The sequence below is a fragment of the Anser brachyrhynchus genome (assembly GCF_964034855.1).
Source record: "Anser brachyrhynchus genome assembly, chromosome: 3".
In the NCBI taxonomy this organism is placed as follows: Eukaryota; Metazoa; Chordata; class Aves; order Anseriformes; family Anatidae; genus Anser; species Anser brachyrhynchus.
In genome coordinates this window covers 12350357-12369862 of record NC_137696.1, presented here as the reverse complement: position 1 = coordinate 12369862, position 19506 = coordinate 12350357, and the positions used below count along the sequence as shown (strand labels likewise).

The 19506-nt window shown below is 49.4% G+C and overlaps 1 long non-coding RNA gene across 1 annotated transcript; it reads left to right on the top strand.

The window, feature by feature from the left end:
- The first annotated feature begins 885 nt into the window (after positions 1–885).
- Positions 886–18537, top strand: LOC308191489. Its single transcript, XR_013948045.1, has 2 exons — positions 886–6618; positions 17875–18537. It is a non-coding gene; the product is annotated as an uncharacterized lncRNA (long non-coding RNA).
- The last annotated feature ends 969 nt before the right edge of the window (positions 18538–19506 follow it).

Sequence of the window (19506 nt, the reverse complement as noted above, 5' to 3'; positions counted from 1 at the left end):
GCAGTGCAGTGAGTCCAGAGAGTGCACTGGCACCACTGGTGATGCAGTCCAGTGAGTCCAGTGAATGCACTGGCACCACTGGGGATGCTGTGCAGTGAGTGCAGAGAGTGCACTGGCACCACCTGTGATGCAGTACAGTGTGTCCAGTGAGTGCACTGGCACCACTGGGGATGCAGTGCTGTGACTCCGGAGAGCGCACTGGCACCACTGGGGATGCAGTGCAGTCAGTCCAGTGAGTGCACTGGCACCACTGGGGATGCAGTTCAGTGAGTGCAGAGAGTGCAATGGCACCAATGGGGATGCACTTCAGTGAGTCCAGAGAGTGCACTGGCACCACTGGGGATGCAGTGCAGTGAGTCCAGAGATTGCACTGGCACCACTGGGGATGCAGTGCTGTGACTCCAGAGAGCGCACTGGCACCACTGGGGATGCAGTGCAGTGAGTCCAGAGAGTGCACTGGCACCACTGGGGATGCACTGCAGTGAGTCCAGAGAGTGCACTGGCACCACTGGGGATGCAGTGCAGTGAGTCCAGAGAGTGCACTGGCTCCACTGGGGCTGCAGTGCAGTGAGTCCAGAGAGTGCACTGGCACCACTGGGGATGCACTGCAGTGAGTCCAGAGATTGCACTGGCACCACTGGGGATGCAGTGCAGTGAGTCCAGAGAGTGCACTGGCACCACTGGGGATGCACTGCAGTGAGTGCAGAGAGTGCACTGGCACCACTGGGGATGCACTTCAGTGAGTTCAGAGAGTGCACTTGCACCACTGGGGATGGGTTTCAAGCCAACTGCATTAACCGCTCATGCTTCTTTCTTATGAGACGTTAGTAAACCAATTACATAGCCTTGTCAAGACTAAATCACAGGTAAAAATCCTGTACATCTCATGTGGCCAACCACTCCCAACTAGGATTCCAAGAACCAGGAGGTTCGGTGAAAATAGGGCTAGTGCTATTAGAGGGGTGATTATTAGGGTAAGCCCTAAGCTGTCTTTAATGGAGCAGTATGGGTGGAATTGGATTTTGTCGCAGTCTGATACGATTCCTAGTGGGTTATTTGAGCCTGATTCGTGTAGGAAGGTTAGGTGGACTAGGGTGATTCCTGCAATTAGGAAGGGCAGTAGGAAGTGGATGGCGAAGAATCGGGTTAAGGTTGGATTGTCTACTGAGAATCCTCCTCAGGCTCATTCTACTAGAGTTTGCCCAATGTACGGGATGGCTGAGAATAGGTTGGTGATTACGGTGGCCCCTCAGAATGACATTTGTCCTCATGGTAGGACATACCCTACGAAGGCAGTTGCTATTAGGGTGAGTAGGAGGATTACTCCTGTGTTTCAGGTTTCTTTGTATAGGTAGGAGCCGTAGTAGAGGCCTCGTCCGATGTGTAAGTAGATGCAGATAAAGAAGAGCGAAGCACCGTTGGCGTGGAGGTTGCGGATGAGCCATCCGTACTGGACGTCTCGGCATGTGTGAGCTACTGAGGAGAAGGCGAGTGAAGTGTCTGCGGTGTAGTGTATGGCTAGTAGCAGGCCTGTTAGGATTTGTGTGGCTAAGCAGATGGCTAGAAGGGAGCCGAAGTTTCATCAGGCAGAGATGTTGGAGGGGGCGGGTAGGTCGATTAGGGAGTTGTTGATTATTTTTAGTAGGGGATGGGATTTGCGGATGTTAGGGGCCATTAGTGAGTCTGTGTGTTATTAGGATTATTACCAGGATGGAGAGGGCGAAGGATCCTAGGTAGGCCTTAATTAGCCCTGTGTGTATTGAGGTTGCGGCTTTGCTTGCGGCTACTTGTAGTTCAGCAAGGCCCTCTGGCCCTATTTTTTTGAGTCAGGAGAGGTCGATCAAGTGTAGGGCAATGTTTTGTCCCTTTTCTAGTAGGTTTTTGGAGAAGAATCGGTGTACTAGGGGGTTGAAGTACCCTAATGCAGAGGAGAAGTTTATGAGGGGGTTTGGTTTGGGGTGAGTGAGGGTGTGTGTTATGTTCGATAGTTCTAGGGCTAGGATGATTCCTAGGATTGTTATGAGGATGGCAGCGGTTTTGGTGATAAGGGGTATGGTTATTGGGGGGGTTTTGGTTGGTGTGATGAAAGAGGTAATGATTATTCCTGCTGTAATGCTGCCTAGGGCGAGTCGGGTTAGGGGGGCGGTGATTAGTGGGTTGTTTTCGTTTATTGATACTATTGGGGGGATTCGGGTTTGTCCAGCTTGGACTAGGATGGTTATGCGGATGCTGTAGGTTGCGGTGAATGCTGTGGCTATAAGGGTTAGGAGTAGGGCTCAAGTATTTAGGTATGATGTGTTTAAGCTTTCGATGCTGAGGTCTTTTGAGTAGAATCCGGCTAGGAATGGGGTTCCTATCAGCGCCAGGTTTCCGATGGTTAGGCAGGAAGTAGTGACTGGGAGTATTTTCTGTAGGCCTCCTATCTTTCGGATATCTTGTTCTCCGTTTAGGTTGTGGATGATAGACCCTGAGCATAGGAATAATATGGCTTTAAAGAAGGCATGGGTTGAGATGTGTAGGAAGGCTAGTTGTGGGAGGTTTAGTCCGATAGTGACTATTATTAGTCCTAGTTGGCTGGATGTTGAGAAAGCAATGATTTTTTTGATGTCATTTTGGGTTAGGGCGCATGTGGCAGCGAATAGGGTTGATAGAGCACCTAGGCATAGGCAGGCAGTTAGGGCTGTCTGGTTGGTGGCTAGCAGGGGGTGCATGCGGATGAGCAGGAAGATTCCGGCTACTACTATGGTACTGGAGTGCAGTAGGGCTGATACTGGGGTGGGGCCTTCTATTGCTGCGGGCAGTCATGGGTGGAGTCCAAATTGGGCGGATTTTCCTGCGGCTGCGAGGATTAATCCTATGAGGGGGAGGATTGGGGTTTGGTGGGGGTGTACGGCTTGTTGGATCTCTCAGGTGTTGAATGTTGAAGCTAGTCATGCTATGCTCAGGATCAGTCCGATGTCTCCGATTCGGTTGTAGATTACGGCTCGTAGGGCGGCGGTGTTGGCATCTGCTCGGCCTTGTCATCAGCCGATGAGAAGGAAGGACATGATTCGTACTCCTTCCCAGCCTACGAATAGGAGGAATATGTTGTTTGCGGTTGTTAGGAGGAGTATGGCGACTAGGAATGTCAGTAGGTAGGTGAAAAATTTTGTTACGTATGGCTCTGAGGCCATGTATCATATGGCGAATTGTAGGATTGATCATGTTACAAATAGGGCGATTGGAAGAAATGTTATTGAGTATTGGTCTATTTTTAGGCTCAGGGGGATTTTAAAGTTTATAATGAATTTTCACTCCCAGTGGCAGGTGACAGATTCTACTCCCGAGTAGATGAATGCGGTTGTAGGGGCTAGGCTAATTAGGAATGCGGTTTTAACAGCGCGGGTGGTGGCTTGTGGGGTGTTTTTAAAGTTTTTAAATAGAAATGGCAGGATGATTGGGGTTAGGAGGATTGTCAGCGTGAGTAGTGTGAGGGAGTTGATTAGTAGTGTGGGGTTCACTACTTTTACTTGGATTTGCACCAAGATGGGTGGTTCCTAAGACCAGTGGATTGCTGTTATCCTTTAAAAGTAAGGGGGCTGAGGTTTTAGGCTCAGATGTAAGAGTTAGCAGCTCTTGTTGGTTAAACCCTCCCCTCGGCAGGTAAGAAGGTTTGAACTTCTATTCTTAGAATCACAGTCTAATGTTTGGTTTAAACTATACTTGCATGAGGGGATTCCGGAGATCAGTTCGGGTTTGAGGATTAGGAGGAATATTGGGATAATGTGGAGTGTTATGAGCAGGTGTTCTCGCGTGGTTGAGTTTTGCATAGATGTGATGTGGGAGGGGATTGAGCCTCGTTGGGTCATTAGTAGTATGAATAAGGTGTAGGAGGCGGTTAGTAGGGTTGCGATTCCTGTTAGGATGATCGTGAAGGCAGATCAGTTGAATAAGGTGATTATAATGGTTAGCTCTGCTATGAGGTTTGTTGTTGGGGGTAAGGCTATGTTTGTTAGATTGGCCAGCAATCATCAGGTAGCTATGAGTGGTAGGAGAGGTTGTAGGCCTCGTGTGAGTAGTAGAATTCGGCTGTGCGTACGTTCATAGTTTGTGTTGGCTAGGCAGAATAGTATGGAGGAAGTTAGTCCATGGGAAATTATTAGGATCATTGCCCCTGAGAATGATCAGTGGGTTTGGATTATTCCTGCGGCGATAACTAGGCCTATGTGGCTAACGGATGAATAAGCGATTAGTGATTTTAGGTCTGTCTGTCGTAGGCAGATTGAGCTAGTCATTAGGGCGCCTCATAGGGCCAGGGTTAGGAAGGGGTAGTGCAGGAGGTTGGACAGTGGGCCCATAAATAGAGTGACTCGTATAATTCCGTATCCTCCTAGCTTTAGTAGTAGGGCGGCGAGGAGTATTGAGCCTGCGATGGGTGCTTCTACGTGGGCTTTTGGCAGTCAGAGGTGTAGGCCGTATAGTGGGGCTTTTACTATGAATGCTATGAGCAGTGCTAGACCTGATAGTATTCCTGTCCATGAGGTGGATAGGGTTGGGTGGGTTAGTTGTAGGGTTGGCAGGTGCAGGGTGCCAATTTTCACGTATAGGTGTATGATTGTGATTAGCAGGGGTAGAGAGCTTACTAGCGTGTAGAATAGCAGGTAGATGCCAGCGCTTAGGCGTTCTGGTTGGTTCCCCCATCGGGTGATTAAGATTAGGGTGGGAATGAGGGTTGCTTCAAATGAGATGTAAAATAGTGCTAGTTCTGTGGTGGAAAAGGCTAGTAGGATGAATGGCTGGACTGCGACTAAGGTTGAGATAAAGATTCGTTTGCGTTGTAGGGGTTCTTGTTGCAGGTGGTTTTGGCTTGCTATGAGTGGGAGTAGTCAGCAGGATAGTACTAGGAGGGGGGATGAGATTTGGTCAATTCCTGTTCAGTTGGATAAAAATTTGTAGGGGTAGTAGGTTGGGATTAATCACTGTAGGCTTAGGGCAGCGATTAGGAGGCTGTATAAGGTGGTGTTAGTCCATAGAAATTTTGGTGGAGACAGCAGGGCTGTTGGAAGAAGTATGATTGTGGGTAGGATGATTTTTAGCATTGCAGGAGGTTTAGGTTGTGTAGATGGTCGGAGCCATGTGTGCGGGTGGAGGCTACTAGGATGGCCAGGCCTGTGCCCGCCTCACACGCTGAGAAGGTTAGCATGAGAATTGGTACCATGGTGAATGAGGAGACTTGGTTTTCGATGGATCATATTGATAGGCCTACGAATATCGATAATATTATGCTTTCAAGGCATAGTAGGGCGGATACTAGGTGGGTTCGGTGGAAGGCTAGCCCTAGTCCGCTGAAAATGAAGGCTGAGTAGAAGCTTAAATGTAGGGGCGACATAAGAAAGTTACAGGGTTGGCTGTAATCTGCTGGGTCGAAACCAGCTATCTTTTTGGTTAGACTAACTTTCTGTTATTCTGCTCATTCTAGGCCCCCTTGAATTCACTCGTAGGCCAGTCCGAGTGTTAGGAGAAGGAGGATCACTACAGTTCAGGTGAGGGTCATTAGGGGGGATTGGAGTTGGACGGCTCATGGCAGGGGGAGTAGGAGGGCGATTTCTAGGTCGAATAGGACGAACAGGATGGCTACTGAGGAAGAATCGGACTGAGAATGGTAATCGAGCAGATCCAAGTGGGTCGAATCCACATTCGTACGGTGAGAGTTTCTCTGAGTCGGGGTTTATTTGGGCGAGTCAGAAGTTTAATGCGGTTAGGGCGGCGCTTAGGATTGATGATAGGGCGAATATGAACATGAGTGCGTTCATTGCTCTCCTCTGGGTTTATACCAGATTCTAGAGATTGGAAGTCAATTGTAATTAATATACTAGAAGAGCAAGATCCTCATCAGTAGATGGTTATGTAGAGGAATAGTCAGATGACGTCTACGAAGTGTCAGTATCAGGCTGCTGCCTCGAATCCGAAGTGGTGGTCTGATGTAAAGTGGAACTTGATCAGTCGGAAGAGGCAGACGGTCAGGAAGGAGGATCCGATGATTACGTGGAGTCCGTGGAATCCAGTGGCAACGAAGAAGGTAGATCCGTAGACGCTATCGGCGATTGAGAATGGGGCTTCGTGGTATTCTATTGCTTGTAGGGCTGTGAAGTAGAATCCCAGGAGGATCGTTAGGGTTAGGGCGTGGATGGCGTGTTTTCGGTTTCCTTCTGTGATGCTGTGATGGGCTCACGTTACGGTAACGCCTGAGGCTAGTAGGATGGCTGTGTTTAGTAGGGGGACTTCTATCGGGTTGAGTGGTTTAATTCCTGTTGGGGGTCATTGGCCTCCTAGTTCTGGGGTTGGGGCCAGGCTCGAGTGGAAGAACGCTCAGAAGAACCCTAAGAAGAAGAATGCTTCGGATGTGATGAAAAGGATTATGCCGTATCGTAGGCCTTTTTGGACTGTGGGAGTGTGATGGCCTTGGAAGGTGCTTTCTCGTACAATGTCTCGTCATCATTGGAGTATTACTAGGAGTATTGAGATGAGGCCTAGGGTTAGTAGTATGGATGAGTTGTAGTGGAATCACATGATTAATCCTGAGGTTGTGAGTAGGGCGGTGGCTGCCCCGAAGATTGGTCAAGGGCTTGGGTCAACTATGTGGTATGAGTGTGCTTGGTGTGCCATTAGATGTTTTCTTGTAAGTATAGGCTTAGAAGGAGCACGAAGACGTAGGCCTGGATTATGGCTACTGCTACTTCTAGGATGGTTAGGAGTAGTAGGATGATTATTGTTAGGATGGATACTGCAGGAAGGGTGGGTATTAATGCAATGGAGGCTGTAGAGATGAGTTGGATGAGTAAGTGTCCTGCTGTAAGGTTGGCTGTAAGGCGGACTCCGAGGGCTAGGGGGCGGATTAGTAGGCTGGTTGTTTCGATCAGGATTAGTGCGGGGATTAGGGGTGTAGGGGTACCTTCGGGTAATAGGTGGGCTAAAGAGGCTGATGGTTGGTTTCGTAGGCCTGTTAGTAGTGTGGCGAGCCATAGTGGGAAGGCTAGGGCTATGTTCATAGATAGTTGGGTGGTTGGGGTGAATGTATATGGAAGGAGGCCTAGAAGGTTGATTGTAAGAAGTATGATTATTAGGGATGTAAATATTATGGCTCATTTGTGGCCATTTTTGTTGAGTGGGACTATTAGTTGTTTTGTGATTAGGTGAAGGAGTCATGTTTGGATAGTAGAAAGGCGGTTGTTGATTCATCGGTTGTTTGGGGACGGGAATAGTAGGGCTGGGAAGAGTAGGGATAGTAGGATTAAGGGGATGCCAAATAGATTGGGGCTGGAAAATTGGTCAAAGAAGCTTAGGTTCATGGTCAGGATCATGGTGTGGGTTTGGTAGTGAGGGAGGTCTTATTTGATGGGGGGTTGGTTGTGGTGAAGGCTAGTAGTTTTGGTTGGATGAGGAGTGCTAGGGTTAATCAGGTTATAATTATGATTGAAAATCATGGTGCGGGGTTAAGCTGTGGCATATCATTAAGGAGGGGGAAGTCCCTCTTTGGCTAGCTTAAAAGGCTAGTGCTGTTGCATAGCTTCTTAATGATTAGGATGATGATAGAAGGGACGATCAGGCCTCGAAATGTGGGAGTGGGGTTGATTCTACTACAATGGGTATGTAGCTGTGATTAGCCCCGCAAATTTCTGAGCATTGTCCGTAAAAAATCCCAGGCCGGGTGGTAATGAATGAAGTTTGGTTTAGTCGGCCTGGGATTGCGTCTGTTTTAACTCCGAGCGTTGGGACTGCTCAGGAGTGGAGTACGTCTCCTGCAGTAATGATCACGCGGATGGGGGATTCTATTGGGATAACTACGCGGTGGTCAACTTCTAGCAGTCGGAAGTGGCCGTTGGGTAAGTCTGGGGTGGGCACTATGTAGGAGTCGAATGATAGGTCTTTGAAGTCTGTGTATTCGTAGCTTCAGTATCATTGGTGGCCGATGGCTTTTAGGGTGAGGTCTGGTTCATCGATTTTGTCCATTATGTAGAGGATTTGTAGGGATGGGAGGGCGAGGAGTACCAGGACGATAGCAGGTAGGATTGTCCAGATCAGCTCTACTTCTTGGGCGTCTACAGCATTGGACGAGAGTTTTTCTGTTAGTATGTGGGCTAAAAGGTAGAGAACTAGGCTGCAGATAGCTAGGGCAACGATTAGGGCGTGGTCGTGGAATTCAACGAGTTCTTCTATGATGGGTGATGAGGCGTCTTGGAATCCTAGTTGGGAGTGGTTGGCCACATGAGATGTACAGGATTTTTACCTGTGATTTAGTCTTGACAAGGCTATGTAATTGGTTTACTAACGTCTCATAAGAAAGAAGCATGAGCGGTTAATGCAGTTGGCTTGAAACCAGCATGTGAGGGTTCGATTCCTTCCTTTCTTGTACTTGGACGAAGGCCGGTTCCTCGAAAGTATGGTATGGGGGAGGGCAGCCGTGGATTCATTCAACGTTTGTGGTAGTTAGTTCTGGTTGTAGGACTTTTCGTTTGGCCGGAAAGGCTTCTCAGATGATGAATATTAGTATGATTACGGCTACTATTGAGATTAGGGAGCCGATGGAGGAAATGGTGTTTCATAGTGTGTAGGCGTCGGGATAGTCCGAGTATCGTCGGGGTATTCCTGCTAGGCCTAGGAAGTGCTGGGGGAAGAACGTTAGGTTTACTCTTGTAAATATTACCCCGAAGTGGGCTTTTGCTCATGTTTGGTGTAGGGTAAACCCAGTGAGTAGTGGGAATCAGTGAGTAAATCCTGCTAGAATGGCAAAGACGGCGCCTATGGATAGGACGTAGTGGAAGTGGGCAACTACGTAGTACGTGTCGTGCAGGGCGATGTCTAGGGAAGAGTTTGCAAGAACGATTCCTGTTAATCCTCCGATGGTAAATAGGAAGATAAATCCTAGAGCTCATAGTATTGGGGGGGTCTCATTTGATTGTTCCTCCGTGCAGGGTGGCTAGTCAGCTAAATACTTTGATTCCGGTAGGGATGGCAATGATTATAGTGGCTGATGTAAAGTAGGCTCGGGTATCAACGTCTATTCCTACTGTAAACATGTGGTGAGCTCAGACGATGAATCCTAGGAAGCCGATGGATAGTATGGCTCAGACTATTCCCATGTAGCCGAAGGGCTCCTTTTTGCCTGAGTAGTACGTGACTACGTGTGAGATGATTCCGAACCCCGGTAGGATCAGAATATAGACTTCTGGGTGTCCGAAGAATCAGAATAGGTGTTGGTACAGGATTGGGTCTCCTCCTCCAGCGGGGTCGAAGAATGTGGTGTTTAGGTTTCGATCAGTTAGTAATATTGTAATACCGGCGGCGAGTACGGGGAGTGATAGAAGGAGTAGGATGGCGGTAATTAGTACGGATCAGACAAATAGTGGGGTTTGGTATTGTGAGAGTGCGGGGGGTTTTATGTTGATGGCTGTGGTGATAAAGTTGATGGCCCCAAGGATGGAGGAGATACCGGCTAAGTGGAGTGAGAAGATAGCCAGGTCTACTGAAGCTCCGGCGTGGGCAAGGTTACCTGCTAGGGGAGGGTAGACAGTTCAGCCTGTGCCGGCGCCAGCTTCTACAGTGGATGAGACTAGTAGTAGGAGGAATGATGGGGGGAGGAGTCAAAAGCTTATGTTGTTTATTCGCGGGAATGCTATGTCGGGGGCACCGATTATGAGGGGGACTACTCAGTTGCCGAATCCTCCGATCATGAGCGGATGCAGTGCAGTGAGTCCAGAGAGTGCACTGGCACCACTGGGCATGCAGTGCAGTGAGTCCAGAGAGTGCACTGGCACCACTGGGGATGCACTTCAGTGACTCCAGAGAGTGCACTGGCACCACTGGGGATGCAGTGCTGTGACTCCAGAGAGCGCACTGGCACCACTGGGGATGCAGTGCAGTCAGTCCAGTGAGTGCACTGGTACCACTGGGGGTGCAGTACAGTGAGTCCAGAGAGTGCACTGACACCACTGGGGATGCACTGCAGTGAGTCCAGAGAGTGCACTGGCACCACTGGGGATGCAGTGCAGTGAGTCCAGAGACTGCACTGGCACCACTGGGGATGCAGTGCAGTGAGACCAGAGAGTGCACTGGCACCACTGGGGATGCACTGCAGTGAGTCCAGAGAGTGCACTGGCACCACTGGGGATGCACTGCAGTTAGTCCAGAGAGCGCACTGTCACCACTGGGGATGCAGTACAGTGAGTCCACATAGTGCACTGCCACCAGTGGGGATGCACTACAGTGAGTCCAGAGAGTGCACTGGCACCACTGGACATGCAGTGCAGTGAGTCCATGCAGTGCACTGGCACCACTGGGGATGCACTTCAGTGACTCCACAGAGTGCACTGGCACCACTGGGGATGCAGTGCAGTGAGTCCAAAGACTTCACTGGCACCACTGGGGATGCAGTGAAGTGAGTCCAGAGAGTGCACTGGCACCACTGGGGATGCAGTGAAGTGAGTGCAGAGAGTGCACTGGCACCACTGGGGATGCACTGCAGTGAGTCCAGAGAGTGCACTGGCACCACTGGGGATGCACTGCAGTGAGTCCAGAGAGTGCACTGGCACCACTGGGGATGCAGTGCAGTGAGTCCAGAGAGTGCACTGGCACCACTGGGGATGCAGTGCAGTGAGTCCAGTGAGTGTACTGGCACCACTGGGGATGCACTTCAGTGAGCCCAGAGAGTGCACTGGCACCACTGAGAATGCACTTCAGTGAGTCCAGAGAGTGCACTGGCACCACTGGGGATGCACTGCAGTGAGTCCAGAGAGTGCACTAGCACCACTGGGGATGCAGTGCAGTGAATCCTGTGAGTACACTGGCACCACTGGGGATGCAGAGCAGTGAGTCCAGAGAGCTCACTGGCACCACTGGTGATGCAGTGCAGTGAGTCCAGAGAGTGCACTGGCACCACTGGAGATGCAGTACAGTGAGTCCAGTGAATGCACTGGAACCACTGGGGATGCAGTGCAGTGAGTCCAGAGAGTGCACTGGCACCACTGGTGATGCAGTACAGTGAGTCCAGTGAGTGCACTGGTACCACTGGGCCTGCAGTGCAGTGAGTCCAGAGAGTGCAGTGGCACCACTGGGGATGCAGTGAAGTGAGTCCAGAGAGTGCACTGGCACCACCGATGATGCAGTACAGTGAGTCCAGTGAGTGCACTGGCACTACTGGTGATGTAGTGCAGTGACTCGAGAGAGTGCACTGGCACCACTGGGGATGCAGTGCAGTGAGTCCAGAGAGTGCACTGGCACCACTGGTGATGCAGTCCAGTGAGTCCAGTGAATGCACTGGCACCACTGGGGATGCTGTGCAGTGAGTGCAGAGAGTGCACTGGCACCACCTGTGATGCAGTACAGTGTGTCCAGTGAGTGCACTGGCACCACTGGGGATGCAGTGCTGTGACTCCGGAGAGCGCACTGGCACCACTGGGGATGCAGTGCAGTCAGTCCAGTGAGTGCACTGGCACCACTGGGGATGCAGTTCAGTGAGTGCAGAGAGTGCAATGGCACCAATGGGGATGCACTTCAGTGAGTCCAGAGAGTGCACTGGCACCACTGGGTATGCAGTGCAGTGAGTCCAGAGATTGCACTGGCACCACTGGGGATGCAGTGCTGTGACTCCAGAGAGCGCACTGGCACCACTGGGGATGCAGTGCAGTGAGTCCAGAGAGTGCACTGGCACCACTGGGGATGCACTGCAGTGAGTCCAGAGAGTGCACTGGCACCACTGGGGATGCAGTGCAGTGAGTCCAGAGAGTGCACTGGCTCCACTGGGGCTGCAGTGCAGTGAGTCCAGAGAGTGCACTGGCACCACTGGGGATGCACTGCAGTGAGTCCAGAGATTGCACTGGCACCACTGGGGATGCAGTGCAGTGAGTCCAGAGAGTGCACTGGCACCACTGGGGATGCACTGCAGTGAGTCCACAGAGTGCACTGGCACCACTGGGGATGCACTACAGTGAGTCCACAGAGTGCTCTGGCACCACTGGGGATGCTCTGCAGTGAGTCCAGAGATTGCACTGGCACCACTGGGGATGCAGTGCAGTGAGTGCAGAGAGTGCACTGGCACCACTGGGGATGCACTTCAGTGAGTTCAGAGAGTGCACTTGCACCACTGGGGATGGGTTTCAAGCCAACTGCATTAACCGCTCATGCTTCTTTCTTATGAGACGTTAGTAAACCAATTACATAGCCTTGTCAAGACTAAATCACAGGTAAAAATCCTGTACATCTCATGTGGCCAACCACTCCCAACTAGGATTCCAAGAACCAGGAGGTTCGGTGAAAATAGGGCTAGTGCTATTAGAGGGGTGATTATTAGGGTAAGCCCTAAGCTGTCTTTAATGGAGCAGTATGGGTGGAATTGGATTTTGTCGCAGTCTGATACGATTCCTAGTGGGTTATTTGAGCCTGATTCGTGTAGGAAGGTTAGGTGGACTAGGGTGATTCCTGCAATTAGGAAGGGCAGTAGGAAGTGGATGGCGAAGAATCGGGTTAAGGTTGGATTGTCTACTGAGAATCCTCCTCAGGCTCATTCTACTAGAGTTTGCCCAATGTACGGGATGGCTGAGAATAGGTTGGTGATTACGGTGGCCCCTCAGAATGACATTTGTCCTCATGGTAGGACATACCCTACGAAGGCAGTTGCTATTAGGGTGAGTAGGAGGATTACTCCTGTGTTTCAGGTTTCTTTGTATAGGTAGGAGCCGTAGTAGAGGCCTCGTCCGATGTGTAAGTAGATGCAGATAAAGAAGAGCGAAGCACCGTTGGCGTGGAGGTTGCGGATGAGCCATCCGTACTGGACGTCTCGGCATGTGTGAGCTACTGAGGAGAAGGCGAGTGAAGTGTCTGCGGTGTAGTGTATGGCTAGTAGCAGGCCTGTTAGGATTTGTGTGGCTAAGCAGATGGCTAGAAGGGAGCCGAAGTTTCATCAGGCAGAGATGTTGGAGGGGGCGGGTAGGTCGATTAGGGAGTTGTTGATTATTTTTAGTAGGGGATGGGATTTGCGGATGTTAGGGGCCATTAGTGAGTCTGTGTGTTATTAGGATTATTACCAGGATGGAGAGGGCGAAGGATCCTAGGTAGGCCTTAATTAGCCCTGTGTGTATTGAGGTTGCGGCTTTGCTTGCGGCTACTTGTAGTTCAGCAAGGCCCTCTGGCCCTATTTTTTTGAGTCAGGAGAGGTCGATCAAGTGTAGGGCAATGTTTTGTCCCTTTTCTAGTAGGTTTTTGGAGAAGAATCGGTGTACTAGGGGGTTGAAGTACCCTAATGCAGAGGAGAAGTTTATGAGGGGGTTTGGTTTGGGGTGAGTGAGGGTGTGTGTTATGTTCGATAGTTCTAGGGCTAGGATGATTCCTAGGATTGTTATGAGGATGGCAGCGGTTTTGGTGATAAGGGGTATGGTTATTGGGGGGGTTTTGGTTGGTGTGATGAAAGAGGTAATGATTATTCCTGCTGTAATGCTGCCTAGGGCGAGTCGGGTTAGGGGGGCGGTGATTAGTGGGTTGTTTTCGTTTATTGATACTATTGGGGGGATTCGGGTTTGTCCAGCTTGGACTAGGATGGTTATGCGGATGCTGTAGGTTGCGGTGAATGCTGTGGCTATAAGGGTTAGGAGTAGGGCTCAAGTATTTAGGTATGATGTGTTTAAGCTTTCGATGATGAGGTCTTTTGAGTAGAATCCGGCTAGGAATGGGGTTCCTATCAGCGCCAGGTTTCCGATGGTTAGGCAGGAAGTAGTGACTGGGAGTATTTTCTGTAGGCCTCCTATCTTTCGGATATCTTGTTCTCTGTTTAGGTTGTGGATGATAGACCCTGAGCATAGGAATAATATGGCTTTAAAGAAGGCATGGGTTGAGATGTGTAGGAAGGCTAGTTGTGGGAGGTTTAGTCCGATAGTGACTATTATTAGTCCTAGTCGGCTGGATGTTGAGAAAGCAATGATTTTTTTGATGTCATTTTGGGTTAGGGCGCATGTGGCAGCGAATAGGGTTGATAGAGCACCTAGGCATAGGCAGGCAGTTAGGGCTGTCTGGTTGGTGGCTAGCAGGGGGTGCATGCGGATGAGCAGGAAGATTCCGGCTACTACTATGGTACTGGAGTGCAGTAGGGCTGATACTGGGGTGGGGCCTTCTATTGCTGCGGGCAGTCATGGGTGGAGTCCAAATTGGGCGGATTTTCCTGCGGCTGCGAGGATTAATCCTATGAGGGGGAGGATTGGGGTTTGGTGGGGGTGTACGGCTTGTTGGATCTCTCAGGTGTTGAATGTTGAAGCTAGTCATGCTATGCTCAGGATCAGTCCGATGTCTCCGATTCGGTTGTAGATTACGGCTCGTAGGGCGGCGGTGTTGGCATCTGCTCGGCCTTGTCATCAGCCGATGAGAAGGAAGGACATGATTCGTACTCCTTCCCAGCCTACGAATAGGAGGAATATGTTGTTTGCGGTTGTTAGGAGGAGTATGGCGACTAGGAATGTCAGTAGGTAGGTGAAAAATTTTGTTACGTATGGCTCTGAGGCCATGTATCATATGGCGAATTGTAGGATTGATCATGTTACAAATAGGGCGATTGGAAGAAATGTTATTGAGTATTGGTCTATTTTTAGGCTCAGGGGGATTTTAAAGTTTATAATGAATTTTCACTCCCAGTGGCAGGTGACAGATTCTACTCCCGAGTAGATGAATGCGGTTGTAGGGGCTAGGCTAATTAGGAATGCGGTTTTAACAGCGCGGGTGGTGGCTTGTGGGGTGTTTTTAAAGTTTTTAAATAGAAATGGCAGGATGATTGGGGTTAGGAGGATTGTCAGCGTGAGTAGTGTGAGGGAGTTGATTAGTAGTGTGGGGTTCACTACTTTTACTTGGATTTGCACCAAGATGGGTGGTTCCTAAGACCAGTGGATTGCTGTTATCCTTTAAAAGTAAGGGGGCTGAGGTTTTAGGCTCAGATGTAAGAGTTAGCAGCTCTTGTTGGTTAAACCCTCCCCTTGGCAGGTAAGAAGGTTTGAACTTCTATTCTTAGAATCACAGTCTAATGTTTGGTTTAAACTATACTTGCATGAGGGGATTCCGGAGATCAGTTCGGGTTTGAGGATTAGGAGGAATATTGGGATAATGTGGAGTGTTATGAGCAGGTGTTCTCGCGTGGTTGAGTTTTGCATAGATGTGATGTGGGAGGGGATTGAGCCTCGTTGGGTCATTAGTAGTATGAATAAGGTGTAGGAGGCGGTTAGTAGGGTTGCGATTCCTGTTAGGATGATCGTGAAGGCAGATCAGTTGAATAAGGTGATTATAATGGTTAGCTCTGCTATGAGGTTTGTTGTTGGGGGTAAGGCTATGTTTGTTAGATTGGCCAGCAATCATCAGGTAGCTATGAGTGGTAGGAGAGGTTGTAGGCCTCGTGTGAGTAGTAGAATTCGGCTGTGCGTACGTTCATAGTTTGTGTTGGCTAGGCAGAATAGTATGGAGGAAGTTAGTCCATGGGAAATTATTAGGATCATTGCCCCTGAGAATGATCAGTGGGTTTGGATTATTCCTGCGGCGATAACTAGGCCTATGTGGCTAACGGATGAATAAGCGATTAGTGATTTTAGGTCTGTCTGTCGTAGGCAGATTGAGCTAGTCATTAGGGCGCCTCATAGGGCCAGGGTTAGGAAGGGGTAGTGCAGGAGGTTGGACAGTGGGCCCATAAATAGAGTGACTCGTATAATTCCGTATCCTCCTAGCTTTAGTAGTAGGGCGGCGAGGAGTATTGAGCCTGCGATGGGTGCTTCTACGTGGGCTTTTGGCAGTCAGAGGTGTAGGCCGTATAGTGGGGCTTTTACTATGAATGCTATGAGCAGTGCTAGACCTGATAGTATTCCTGTCCATGAGGTGGATAGGGTTGGGTGGGTTAGTTGTAGGGTTGGCAGGTGCAGGGTGCCAATTTTCACGTATAGGTGTATGATTGTGATTAGCAGGGGTAGAGAGCTTACTAGCGTGTAGAATAGCAGGTAGATGCCAGCGCTTAGGCGTTCTGGTTGGTTCCCCCATCGGGTGATTAAGATTAGGGTGGGAATGAGGGTTGCTTCAAATGAGATGTAAAATAGTGCTAGTTCTGTGGTGGAAAAGGCTAGTAGGATGAATGGCTGGACTGCGACTAAGGTTGAGATAAAGATTCGTTTGCGTTGTAGGGGTTCTTGTTGCAGGTGGTTTTGGCTTGCTATGAGTGGGAGTAGTCAGCAGGATAGTACTAGGAGGGGGGATGAGATTTGGTCAATTCCTGTTCAGTTGGATAAAAATTTGTAGGGGTAGTAGGTTGGGATTAATCACTGTAGGCTTAGGGCAGCGATTAGGAGGCTGTATAAGGTGGTGTTAGTCCATAGAAATTTTGGTGGAGACAGCAGGGCTGTTGGAAGAAGTATGATTGTGGGTAGGATGATTTTTAGCATTGCAGGAGGTTTAGGTTGTGTAGATGGTCGGAGCCATGTGTGCGGGTGGAGGCTACTAGGATGGCCAGGCCTGTGCCCGCCTCACACGCTGAGAAGGTTAGCATGAGAATTGGTACCATGGTGAATGAGGAGACTTGGTTTTCGATGGATCATATTGATAGGCCTACGAATATCGATAATATTATGCTTTCAAGGCATAGTAGGGCGGATACTAGGTGGGTTCAGTGGAAGGCTAGCCCTAGTCCGCTGAAAATGAAGGCTGAGTAGAAGCTTAAATGTAGGGGCGACATAAGAAAGTTACAGGGTTGGCTGTAATCTGCTGGGTCGAAACCAGCTATCTTTTTGGTTAGACTAACTTTCTGTTATTCTGCTCATTCTAGGCCCCCTTGAATTCACTCGTAGGCCAGTCCGAGTGTTAGGAGAAGGAGGATCACTACAGTTCAGGTGAGGGTCATTAGGGGGGATTGGAGTTGGACGGCTCATGGCAGGGGGAGTAGGAGGGCGATTTCTAGGTCGAATAGGACGAACAGGATGGCTACTGAGGAAGAATCGGACTGAGAATGGTAATCGAGCAGATCCAAGTGGGTCGAATCCACATTCGTACGGTGAGAGTTTCTCTGAGTCGGGGTTTATTTGGGCGAGTCAGAAGTTTAATGCGGTTAGGGCGGCGCTTAGGATTGATGATAGGGCGAATATGAACATGAGTGCGTTCATTGCTCTCCTCTGGGTTTATACCAGATTCTAGAGATTGGAAGTCAATTGTAATTAATATACTAGAAGAGCAAGATCCTCATCAGTAGATGGTTATGTAGAGGAATAGTCAGATGACGTCTACGAAGTGTCAGTATCAGGCTGCTGCCTCGAATCCGAAGTGGTGGTCTGATGTAAAGTGGAACTTGATCAGTCGGAAGAGGCAGACGGTCAGGAAGGAGGATCCGATGATTACGTGGAGTCCGTGGAATCCAGTGGCAACGAAGAAGGTAGATCCGTAGACGCTATCGGCGATTGAGAATGGGGCTTCGTGGTATTCTATTGCTTGTAGGGCTGTGAAGTAGAATCCCAGGAGGATCGTTAGGGTTAGGGCGTGGATGGCGTGTTTTCGGTTTCCTTCTGTGATGCTGTGATGGGCTCACGTTACGGTAACGCCTGAGGCTAGTAGGATGGCTGTGTTTAGTAGGGGGACTTCTATCGGGTTGAGTGGTTTAATTCCTGTTGGGGGTCATTGGCCTCCTAGTTCTGGGGTTGGGGCCAGGCTCGAGTGGAAGAACGCTCAGAAGAACCCTAAGAAGAAGAATGCTTCGGATGTGATGAAAAGGATTATGCCGTATCGTAGGCCTTTTTGGACTGTGGGAGTGTGATGGCCTTGGAAGGTGCTTTCTCGTACAATGTCTCGTCATCATTGGAGTATTACTAGGAGTATTGAGATGAGGCCTAGGGTTAGTAGTATGGATGAGTTGTAGTGGAATCACATGATTAATCCTGAGGTTGTGAGTAGGGCGGTGGCTGCCCCGAAGATTGGTCAAGGGCTTGGGTCAACTATGTGGTATGAGTGTGCTTGGTGTGCCATTAGATGTTTTCTTGTAAGTATAGGCTTAGAAGGAGCACGAAGACGTAGGCCTGGATTATGGCTACTGCTACTTCTAGGATGGTTAGGAGTAGTAGGATGATTATTGTTAGGATGGATACTGCAGGAAGGGTGGGTATTAATGCAATGGAGGCTGTAGAGATGAGTTGGATGAGTAAGTGTCCTGCTGTAAGGTTGGCTGTAAGGCGGACTCCGAGGGCTAGGGGGCGGATTAGTAGGCTGGTTGTTTCGATCAGGATTAGTGCGGGGATTAGGGGTGTAGGGGTACCTTCGGGTAATAGGTGGGCTAAAGAGGCTGATGGTTGGTTTCGTAGGCCTGTTAGTAGTGTGGCGAGCCATAGTGGGAAGGCTAGGGCTATGTTCATAGATAGTTGGGTGGTTGGGGTGAATGTATATGGAAGGAGGCCTAGAAGGTTGATTGTAAGAAGTATGATTATTAGGGATGTAAATATTATGGCTCATTTGTGGCCATTTTTGTTGAGTGGGACTATTAGTTGTTTTGTGATTAGGTGAAGGAGTCATGTTTGGATAGTAGAAAGGCGGTTGTTGATTCATCGGTTGTTTGGGGACGGGAATAGTAGGGCTGGGAAGAGTAGGGATAGTAGGATTAAGGGGATGCCAAATAGATTGGGGCTGGAAAATTGGTCAAAGAAGCTTAGGTTCATGGTCAGGATCATGGTGTGGGTTTGGTAGTGAGGGAGGTCTTATTTGATGGGGGGTTGGTTGTGGTGAAGGCTAGTAGTTTTGGTTGGATGAGGAGTGCTAGGGTTTATCAGGTTATAATTATGATTGAAAATCATGGTGCGGGGTTAAGCTGTGGCATATCATTAAGGAGGGGGAAGTCCCTCTTTGGCTAGCTTAAAAGGCTAGTGCTGTTGCATAGCTTCTTAATGATTAGGATGATGATAGAAGGGACGATCAGGCCTCGAAATGTGGGAGTGGGGTTGATTCTACTACAATGGGTATGTAGCTGTGATTAGCCCCGCAAATTTCTGAGCATTGTCCGTAAAAAATCCCAGGCCGGGTGGTAATGAATGAAGTTTGGTTTAGTCGGCCTGGGATTGCGTCTGTTTTAACTCCGAGCGTTGGGACTGCTCAGGAGTGGAGTACGTCTCCTGCAGTAATGATCACGCGGATGGGGGATTCTATTGGGATAACTACGCGGTGGTCAACTTCTAGCAGTCGGAAGTGGCCGTTGGGTAAGTCTGGGGTGGGCACTATGTAGGAGTCGAATGATAGGTCTTTGAAGTCTGTGTATTCGTAGCTTCAGTATCATTGGTGGCCGATGGCTTTTAGGGTGAGGTCTGGTTCATCGATTTTGTCCATTATGTAGAGGATTTGTAGGGATGGGAGGGCGAGGAGTACCAGGACGATAGCAGGTAGGATTGTCCAGATCAGCTCTACTTCTTGGGCGTCTACAGCATTGGACGAGAGTTTTTCTGTTAGTATGTGGGCTAAAAGGTAGAGAACTAGGCTGCAGATAGCTAGGGC